The following is a 10160-nucleotide window of genomic DNA, read 5'->3' as shown; positions in this document are numbered from 1 at the left end:
AATTATGTAGGCTAGAAAGGAAAGAAGCACAAAATACACAATAGGCAGGTCAAGTAAGGACATGAAGCCCCTAATCAGTATCTGTGAGATCACGGTGAAAACACACACAGGTACATACATTCATCTATTTATACCTGTCTATATTAACTGCCAGAATATACTGAGCAGAGGTTTTTTTCTTTAAAAGTGTGGGAAGAAGCCGGTATAAATCAATCAGAAAAGAATCCTCAGAGTGACCTTCTGGGCTGATGTATGCTGCAGACATTCCCAAAGCTGATGGAGACAGCATGATAAATTTTCATAAATTATTGAATCAAAACCAACTTTCAGCATCTAGAAATAAACATCACATTGGTAACTGTTGCATTATTCACCATAAAAGGGCTGATTGAAAATCTATGTGCCAAGCAGTGAGTCAAATGTTTATTCATGGCAGAGAGGTAACAAGGACATACATACACATACATAGAGCCACAGGGTGTTTGCAGGAGGCTTACTTCCTAATAGAGGTGCCATGCTTGTTTATTATTTACTGCTAGCTTGCTTTGCAAGAATCATTTACACTTTTAATACTAAAGATGACATCAAGCCTCAGAATTTCAGAATGTATTCTGAATGCTCTGTTTCTGTGCATGCTGGGTGGGTGGCCAAGTCCAAAGTCTTAGCTCCTGTTCTTATTGCTTTCTTGCTTATTTTAGACCACAGGTTTGAAGAATATGACAAGGGGGTTTTCCTTTCCCCTGGTCAAAGGCAGTGTACACCTTGGTAATTCATTGTACTTCAGTTTATCAGGAAAAGTGGTATCGCAGACAGGCTGCAGAGTAGAACTTACTCAGCCACAAATGCAGAAAAGAGTGCCACATAGGACAAGCCAGAAGGGAAAGATGAGAAAAGGACCCAGCGGAAGGATAAATATATTTTGGAGAGGATTTGAAGACTATATACATGTCATCAAGTTATTAATATTTGGTCAAACCCTCCCTGAGATTTGTTTGCATAACTTTTATTGGCACTTCTGTTCTTCAACACATTTTGCAGACAGAAACTCTTCACTTCCAATAGCATGCCTATTACAACCTCACAGTGACTAGATGTATTTTCACTGAGAAACTGGGAAAACCTGAGGTCTTCATATTCAAGCAACAACAAAACCAAGGGGAATCTTTAAAACTCAACTTTTTTCAACAGAAAGTCAATATCGTCGCAAAAGAAATAACTTCATCAAAAATCCAGTATTCTGCAGAGCAGCAGTTTCAGCAGATATTTTCGGACAAGTGTACTGGTAACTTCCTCAAAGCCTCATAGTAATTCAATATCAAGCTCTCAGAGCTTTGCTTCAAATCAAAATGTAATCAGCATCCAACTGACATTATTTAAATGGCTTTGTCATAGCAAAGCCCAAGCAAAACTAACTACTTCGTACTTCTAAACTTTTTTTTCCAGAGACATTCTGCACCTGTGATGTCTTGTCTCTTCTTCCTTATAGTGTCACTCGTGCTTTGCTCTCACACCTGGTTACCCGCAATATCAAACCCACTATATTCAGGGGTTGCCTGAATTTACATCTTTGTACAGACATGGGAGGGAACAGAGACAAAAGTAATACCACTTGAATGATGGCTTACTGGGGCACAATAAAGCCAGCACACACACATTGGCACTATTTTGGCTATATTCAGGCTCTCAGAAATTGCTGTTTCTTTACTTACAGATCCAGGAAGAAGGTAAGGCCCCAGGCATGTGATTAAGGCATTGGCCCGGATCTTAAATTGGAGGTCATCTTAGATAACCTGCATTTTTCAAACCAATAAAAGTAATAATGGAAAAATACTGACAAAAGCTAAAGCAACAAAATACATATTGGAAAAAAAAAAAAAAAAGGCTTCAAGCCATCCAGATCTTATATATATTCTGCAAGGAGCTCCCCACTGCCTGTACACAGACACTCCCTTCTCTGCCTCTCCCCAGCCCTCACTTTTCCCCCATGGCATCAGTGATCCCACACATCCCTCACAATCTGCAGCTTCCCCAGCTGGCCCCACAGGAATCCCTCCTCTCCCAGCAGTATGGGAGGGCTGCAGACATCCCTGCTCCCTCTGCTTGGGTCTGGCAGGGCTGTACCAGTAGGAACATGCTTCCCTGCCTCCCTCCCAAAAAAACCCTGCACCAGCAGGTCCTCCAGCTCTGCCACCAGCCCCAGAAGATGCCATTGTCTTCATAAATCAGCCCTGCTCCCAGAGCAGTATCTACAAACAGATTATTTTTTTTTTAGCCACTTTAATTATGAAACAAACATTTCATAAATATAGGGTAATGCGGTTTGTCCATGGGGACAAACCAGTTAACCAGTGCAATGCAGCTGCAGGGCCACAGTCCACTTACTAACACTCCTGTTGCCCTAACACATCAAAACCCATTTCAGAGTCATTAAATATTTAAGGTATTTGCCAGCAGAAGTGTAAAACCAATTCGCCATAGAGGCCATTCCTGACAGTGGAAAACAAGCAAAAACCCCAAGCTGAGTTGCAGCAGGAAGGGATCAGTCCCTCGATGCTGAGAGTACAGGCACTTGCTCTTGAGATGACAGCCAGAATTACTAGCAGAAATTACATTTTACTTCTGTGGGTAGTTCACGCTTCAAACACTTATCTTTCCTCCTAATATTTAATTAAACTTTAATCTTTCTCTGAGGGCCCCCCCCCAGAGTCTGGCACATAGGAATTTAAAACTCTCTTTCAGGAAATGGAAAAAAAGTTTCTGAAACAGGAAAAGTTGCTTTGCAGCTGTCAAGAATTAGGCTTCTCAGAAAGCCTTTCAGTAAGCCCAGTCTATAATTTTTAAAGCAATGTGGTGGCAGGAACGGGATTCCTGTGGAGGCAACAAACAGTGAGGAGAAACACTTTGAAGTCTGAAGGGGGACTGTGCTGGGAGAGAAAGCGGTTACCTTACACCAAGGAGCATTCTAGGTGTGACTGTGCAGCAACAGGATGGCTTCTTTAACTTCAGTTGCAGATGCTGCTTTTCAGTAGTGTATGACCCACTAAAAACTTCAGCTTGGCTTTTAGACCAAGTCTGCATCACTGACTGTTAACTTTCCATTAGCTTGTGAACCAAGGCTCTGAGGACGTGTATTGGTACAGAAGGCTGTAGCATGAAAGCTCATGTACAGCACGCTATTGCTGCAGGACTAGCAATCACAAGAGACAGCCACAGACTTTTCCCGCATACCCAAGCCTGGAGCATAGTTAGCTGTGGCTGACACCTGAGCCCTAATACTTCAAGTCCCAGGGCTCACGGTTACTGGTCTGGATTGCTGGGTCCACACCAGGCTTCCTGATCTCAGGTCTTCAGACCTTTACATTGAAGTGTCTGCACCAGTCTAATATCTTTGATTAAGCTCATGACTTGTTACTGATGTAGCTGCTTGTGTATGTGCTGCACTGACGATCTTCCCCTTCACTGCTTATTGTCTTTCCTAACAAGAATAAACTACATAAAGATAAGCACTGTTAAAGAGGTGTAACTTCTACTAGTATGGCTTCAGCTGTCTCAACAAAAGCAGAAAAATTACAGCTAGCTAGCTACTTTTACGTGTAGACCACCACCACTGGTGCTAATTAGTGCAAGGGCCCTTTATGTTTGTAATGGTCAATATGAGCAACTCCCACTTGAATTTAGCTGTATTTTTTCCTAAGTTGATTCTATGCTTTTATGTGCAGCCTTGATCAAATGCAGCCTGCCTTCTGCATAGTACAGACCATGAAAAATCAGAGTAATTCCCACATCAAGCCTTGAAGTTACAGCTAAACTACCGATACCTTCAGATGACACAGGATCAAACACACTCCTTGGTAATTTGTTCCAAAGGCAAATTCCTGTGCTGAAAAAGAGTTATAATTTGAATTTTATTGCTAATATCTGGCATCATGTTCCAGCCACTTGACCTCCATTATACTTATGTCTGCTAGATTAAGCAGTACCGTGGTAGCTGATTTGTTCATTTTCTGCATTTATGGCCCAAGATCAAGTTGCTTTTTTGCTTGGGGGTAAAAAAAGGCAGGTATCTCCATTTATCAGAAGCACTGACATAACTTCTTTTTGGCTGCTTTCCCTTTGCTCTGGGTGTTATTCTACTTTCATCTGATCAAGCCACTCATCCATAACTTGTTTTCCATTAAACATTCAGCACATGGTTCCTTTGCATCAGCGGGGTCAACTGCAGCAATGAACAACGGCCTGGTTGTGCCTTCCAGGACTCCTCAGCAAGGAGATGCATATGGATTTGCTTTTCTGTACATATCACAAAAATTAAGAACATGATCAAATGGCTAATTACAATAACAGACTCATTCGAAAACAGAAGGATTTTGCAGGAACATTTACGCAGCAGCCAGAGGAAAGGAGAATTAATCCACTCTTAGAAAGACTTCAGGACCAGTTTGTTGTGAAGCAATGTAATCACCCAGGATTGGACTCCGCAGCTATACAGCCAGTCTTCAAACTCACCCCCATCCCAGCCTTGGAGACAAGAGAAGCTGCTGGATGCCTTACCCTTTGAATGATAGCACTCCAGGACTGCATCACCTTGTGACTCTGCAAAACAAACCAAACCTTAACTGAACTGTCCGATCAGGCACTTCCCTCATCCCTATGCCTTGACTGGGTGGACAAACATGATATTCTCACCAGTCTTGCTGGCTAACCCAACCTCGGACATTCAGCTCAGTTAACAGCACCCAAAAGAGGACACAGATCCTCTCCCCTCATAGCCAGCAGTCACTGCGCTTCCTGAAGCACAAAGGTTCACTGCCTCATCATGTCTCCATCAGAGGAGAAGGCACCAGCCACCAGGAGACTGGATACTCAGAGCCATCTCTCTCAGACATTATGCAAAGTGCCACTTGTTTAACAGGAAAAGTTTCAGTTTAATTTTTAAACTGTCTGTGAGCAACAACCAAACTTCACACTACCATCAGCTGACCTGGCAATTGTGGAAAGCCTCTAAGGCAGCTGAAATCCTTGTCAAATCAAGTTCATATCACTCTACCCCTCAGCTCGACTTGACCACTATGAAGAACTCAGCAGTTCAGTTGTTAAGAAATTTGAAGTAGATGTGGAAAAAATCTGCCTAGAAACCCCTACCAAACAAAAACAGTAGCATTATGTCAGCAGAGAAAACTGTTTTGATGAAATGGTGGCCAAATACTCTCGGGCTAAGTGAGTGAGTTCCTGCTGCAGGTTAAAATAGCTCACAGAGTCCAACGCATTTCCTTAACACAACCCAAACCTCCACTTTCTGCATCTGGTCATCTGAAGGGAACACCTCTGCACGCCTGTCTGTCATGTTTATCTACTCCAACAGCCTTTAAGCGCTGCTAAGTAGGATCACCGCCCAAAGACTTATTTCTAGAGGGGTGGGACAGAGGCCAGCTCTTCTGCCCTCTCCCCAGGCGACTGCGGTGAGCAGTGCCTCACCAGGAGGGAGGGTGCAGCCTCGGAGGCACCGGGGAAGGTGGCAACAGAGCCGCGGTGCCAGCAGCAGCTCTGTGGTGTGCATGTCTGTCCAGCAACTGAAAATGTCTCACTTCACGTAGACTGAAACAAAAACTTCCAGGTAAATCCTCCGGGTAAATTTCTCTTTAATATCTCCACTTCTTGCTATTCCAATTTACAAAATGCCTCAGGTTTCTGAAACTGAGTGTAAAACTATCCACTTAACGACCATAGAGAAACAAAACGCTACGGCTACTTAGTTTTAGGATGACTCAGTTCTTCATGTCTTTGGCTCTTTATGGCTTTATGGCTTCAGAATCTGATTTGGCCGCATTGGTTTCAAATGAGAATAAGGCATGCAGTACAAGAAGACATGCTGTGTCTGTTCCCAAAATATACATACAGAGATTTTAAATAAATCTTCATTTAAGAAAGCCATGAGAGAATTCCAAGATTCTTCAGCCAATGAAAACAACACAAGTAATACAATTAGCTGGCTGGTCTTGGATATTATCATGCTAATGTGCTCTAATAAAATGAAACAGAGGCAGTGTTTGCTCTGCCAGCTGAGTGGGCTGACTCCAGCTTGGTTTCTGGAGGCAGCTCCATCTTTGGGAGCTGTTATCCGATTACTTGCATGCCGACAGCCAGATGCTTTTCTGGTTCTGCCTACCTTATAGAAAGTCTGGAATCTGAGGCCTGGCAAAAAAATTAGCTATCTAAACCTGCTCATAGTTTCACAGGGTACCACTCTGTTCTACAGAGAAGAGGGATGAATTTTTACCGATTGCAGGCATTCACATCCCAGTTGAGCAAATGCTTGGAAATAAGAGTGCATTTTTAAGAACATTATTAGCGATACAAAAGTCAGAGAAGTGACTCTTCTACTGGCTGCGATAACAGCTGCATATATGTTATCCCATGTTCAGTCCCAGCATCATCTGTTTTTTCAATTACTTGAAATGACTTTTCTAACCCACCTTTTTTTTTTTTCCTCCTTTTTTGGTGATGTACATAATTTTACCCCTTTGGATGTATCTTCTTGATACAGCTTTTTTATATATAGCCTGTACCAAGCAGAATGCAAGACAAGAGGAAGAAGTTAAGTTTGGCACAGGAGCAAAGGATCTCTTTGATAGTTTTTCCTTGATACACAAGCAGAGTAAAATATGGGTAATCTCCTAGTGATGGAAGTTCATAACTGTTGTACAAGTTCAGGCCCAGGGTAGATGAGCCCACGCACATGTCCTCCTAAAGCCAATTAAATGGAAATTCAGCCATGCCACATGCTGATTGTGTTAAGAGCCCTTAGACCTGCTACAGGACAGAAAGCAAGTTCTGGACTCCAAAGCACCTTGGAGTAAATGAGAAGTATGTGATAAAATTTAATTGATATGGGTATCATAAGGCCATAAAGGAGCTGGAACTGCTGTATTAAAAGGTAAGAAACAACTGTAGGAAACAAAAGCAAGCATAACATTTATTGGAGAAAATAAGCTTATGCCTTCAATTCTGCCATTTCAAACCTCTGTAGGAGGACTTCTACTTCTCTGCTAACTGGAAGGTCTTGCAATTCACCTACAGCTAATTTTTTCATACATCAGATAAAAATGCACATACCACCTGTATTTCATCCTACTTCCTATGGCCCCTAGCAATTTAGCGCTGCAATATTTGCATGTAGTTATTTCCAACTGTATGATTTTCAATTCCTATTACGTTTATGAATAAATGGTGATTTGAACCTCTACAGTATAAGATGCAGTTATTCTTATTTCCCAGCTGCTATGCTATGGTGGTAATAATGCCATCTGCAGCATCTCTGTATACTCTCTAATCTTCTCATCACCCCAGGTAAAGCTTAGACTTGCCATCCTTTCCATCTCAGAGAACAAACTTAGGCAGAGAAAAGAGATTCAGCAATAGAAAAGCTGCTGCCTTTAATTAAATCACAATGAAGTCTCTAATTATAGCCAAGGGAAGAGTCTTTTAAATAAACTCGTATGTGTTATAGCAAACACTTGAGGTGCAAGGTGGAAGTCAGTCACTAGTATTTCAAATTAACATGTCTTTAAATTGGTTTCTACAAATAACACAGAAAGTATCATTAAAAACCATTGACCTGCCTTGAGCAAAAAATCCAGAGGCTCCTTTTTCTGCCCTCTCTGATGCAAACAACACAATCTCCTGAGACTTTTTTTAACCCCCTAGTCAAGTTGCAGTAGATTTTCAAGATTTTTCAGAGCACCTATTTTTTACACAAGAGAAACTGATACAGGCTCCAGGTATTTTTTCCTAAATTATTTTCATTTTCAAAATATACTAACTCAAGTTTAGCTTACCTCAATCAGAGATGGCAGCAGCAACCATGCTATAGGCAAGCATTTCCATTTAAGCAGATCTCTGCTAAGACACATATATACTGTAGCAAGAAAATTTATTGACCCTGTCTCCCTTTACAATATACCATCTGGCTCCTTCCTGTCTGTGGTGGGTGGACTCTGGCTGGACACCAGGTGCCCACCAAAGCCACTCTATCACTCCCCTCCTCAGCTGGACAGGGGAGAGAAAATATAACCAAAGGCTCATGGGTCGAGATAAGGACAGGGAGAGATCACTCACCACTTACCATCATAGGGGAAAAAACCTCAACTTGGGGAAACTAGTTTAATTTATTACCAATCAAACCAGAGTAGGATAATGAGAAATAAAACCAAATCTTAAAAACACCTTCCCCTCACCCCTCCCTTCTTACCAGGCTTGACTTCACTCCTGATTTTCTCTGCCTACTCCCCCCAGCAGCACAGGGGGATGGGGAATGGGGGTTGTGGTCAGTTCATCACACCTTGTCTCTGCCACTCCTTCCTCCTCAAGGGAAGAACTCCTCACACTCTTCCCCTGCTCCATGGGAGACAGTCCTTCACGAACTTCTCCAACACGAGTCCTTCCCACAGGCTGCAGTTCTTCACGAACTGCTCCAGCGTGGCTCCTTTCCACGGGCTGCAGTCCTTCAGGCACAGACTGCTCCAGCGTGGGTCCCCCATGGGGTCACAACTCCTGCCAGAAAACCTGCTTCATGGGCTCCTCTCTCCAGGGGTCCACAGGTCCTGCCAGGAGCCTGCTCCAGCACAGGCTTCCCACAGTGTCACAGTCACCTTCAGGCACCCACCTGCTCCGGCGTGGGGTCCTCCCCGGGCTGCAGGTGGATATCTGCTCCACTGTGGACCTCCATGGGTTGCAGGGGAACAGCCTGCCTCACCGTGGGCTTCCCCACAGGCTGCAGGGCAATCTCCGCTCCAGCGCCTGGAGCATCTCCTCCCCCTCCTTCTGCACTGACCTGGGTGTCTGCAGGGCTGTTTCTCTCACATATCCTCACTCCTCTCTCCCAGCTGCTGCTGTGCAGCAGTTTTTTTCCCCCTTCTTAAATATGTGATCCCAGAGGCACTACCACTATCGCTGATGGGTTCGGCCTTGGCCAGCAGCGGGTCCATCTCGGGGCTGGCTGGCATTGGCTCTGTCAGACATAGGGGAAGCTTCTGGCAGCTTCTCACAGAAGCCACCCCCATAGCACCGCTGCTACCAAAACCTTGCCATGCAAACCCAATACACTGTCTCACTTGAGAAAATGCTTCATCCAAAGTTTCACAGGTTTTGCTTTCTCCCTTTTCTAAGAAGGAATGGTACTATAAAGATTAGTATACTTTAGCCATAGAAAAATCAAAGCGCCCAGCAGTTCTGAAAAAACAGGACCAGGACAGAGCGTTCAGCTATCAGCTTGAAATACCAAACAGTGCTGGGGTGCTTTCAGTACAGACTTAATGCATCTTACTAACAGAGCATATTGTTCTGAAGTATCATTTCTATGTGCATGGAAATTATCAGCACCAAGAATGACGCAAGTTCTGTAAAAACACCAAATAGAAACAGATATTATATCTGAACTAAAAATCAAGGTCACGCTGTAAACACACATTAGTGTGGCATATATACTCCACATTTGCTGCCCAAATGCCGGTTTCTCATGTTTATACATTCTGATTCAAATGCCACAGTAATAACATAGCAGCCATAGAAATGCTCAACAGGCCAAGTCTGTTTTAATTACAATTACAGATTAGGTGTCTACTTTCTAGTCTTTCCTTTCACATCCTTTTATTCCAACATCAAAGAAGATACATCGTGAGGCCTTTATGTTTGTATATACTATCCTCCTGACTCCATGTCCAGCTTAATAATTTCATTAGCAAGACAAGTTGTACAAATGTTGTCTCTCCATCTCTTTCATTAAAGCTCATTATTTCCTTTTCTTCCTCACTTAACTTTTCCATGTTAGAATGCACTCAGCATTTTTGCTGTTTTCAGCTGCTAACAAAATGGTGGGCTGGATGGGTACACCAGAGCTGACAGCCAGGAGCAGCACTAGTGCTCTGCCCACACATCCTTCCTCAAAGGGAAAATCAGGTTAACTGATAGTCCAGATGCTCCATGCAGCCAGCACGGGGCAGGTTGTGTGGAAGAAAGCCAGCATGGGGCTTCTTCAGCAGAACAAAGACAGGGGAAACCGTCTAACATGTGCAAATGTATGTGCATTTCAAATTTGTGAAATAACTTTTTCAGAAGGAGTGAGGAACAGGAAGAGAGGGCGAGGAAAGGGATGTCTGAGCTTT

The sequence above is a fragment of the Buteo buteo genome, chromosome Z (assembly GCF_964188355.1).
Source record: "Buteo buteo chromosome Z, bButBut1.hap1.1, whole genome shotgun sequence".
Lineage (NCBI taxonomy): Eukaryota > Metazoa > Chordata > Aves > Accipitriformes > Accipitridae > Buteo > Buteo buteo.
The sequence above is the reverse complement of the archived record's forward strand: the minus strand, read 5'-3'. Positions refer to the sequence as shown.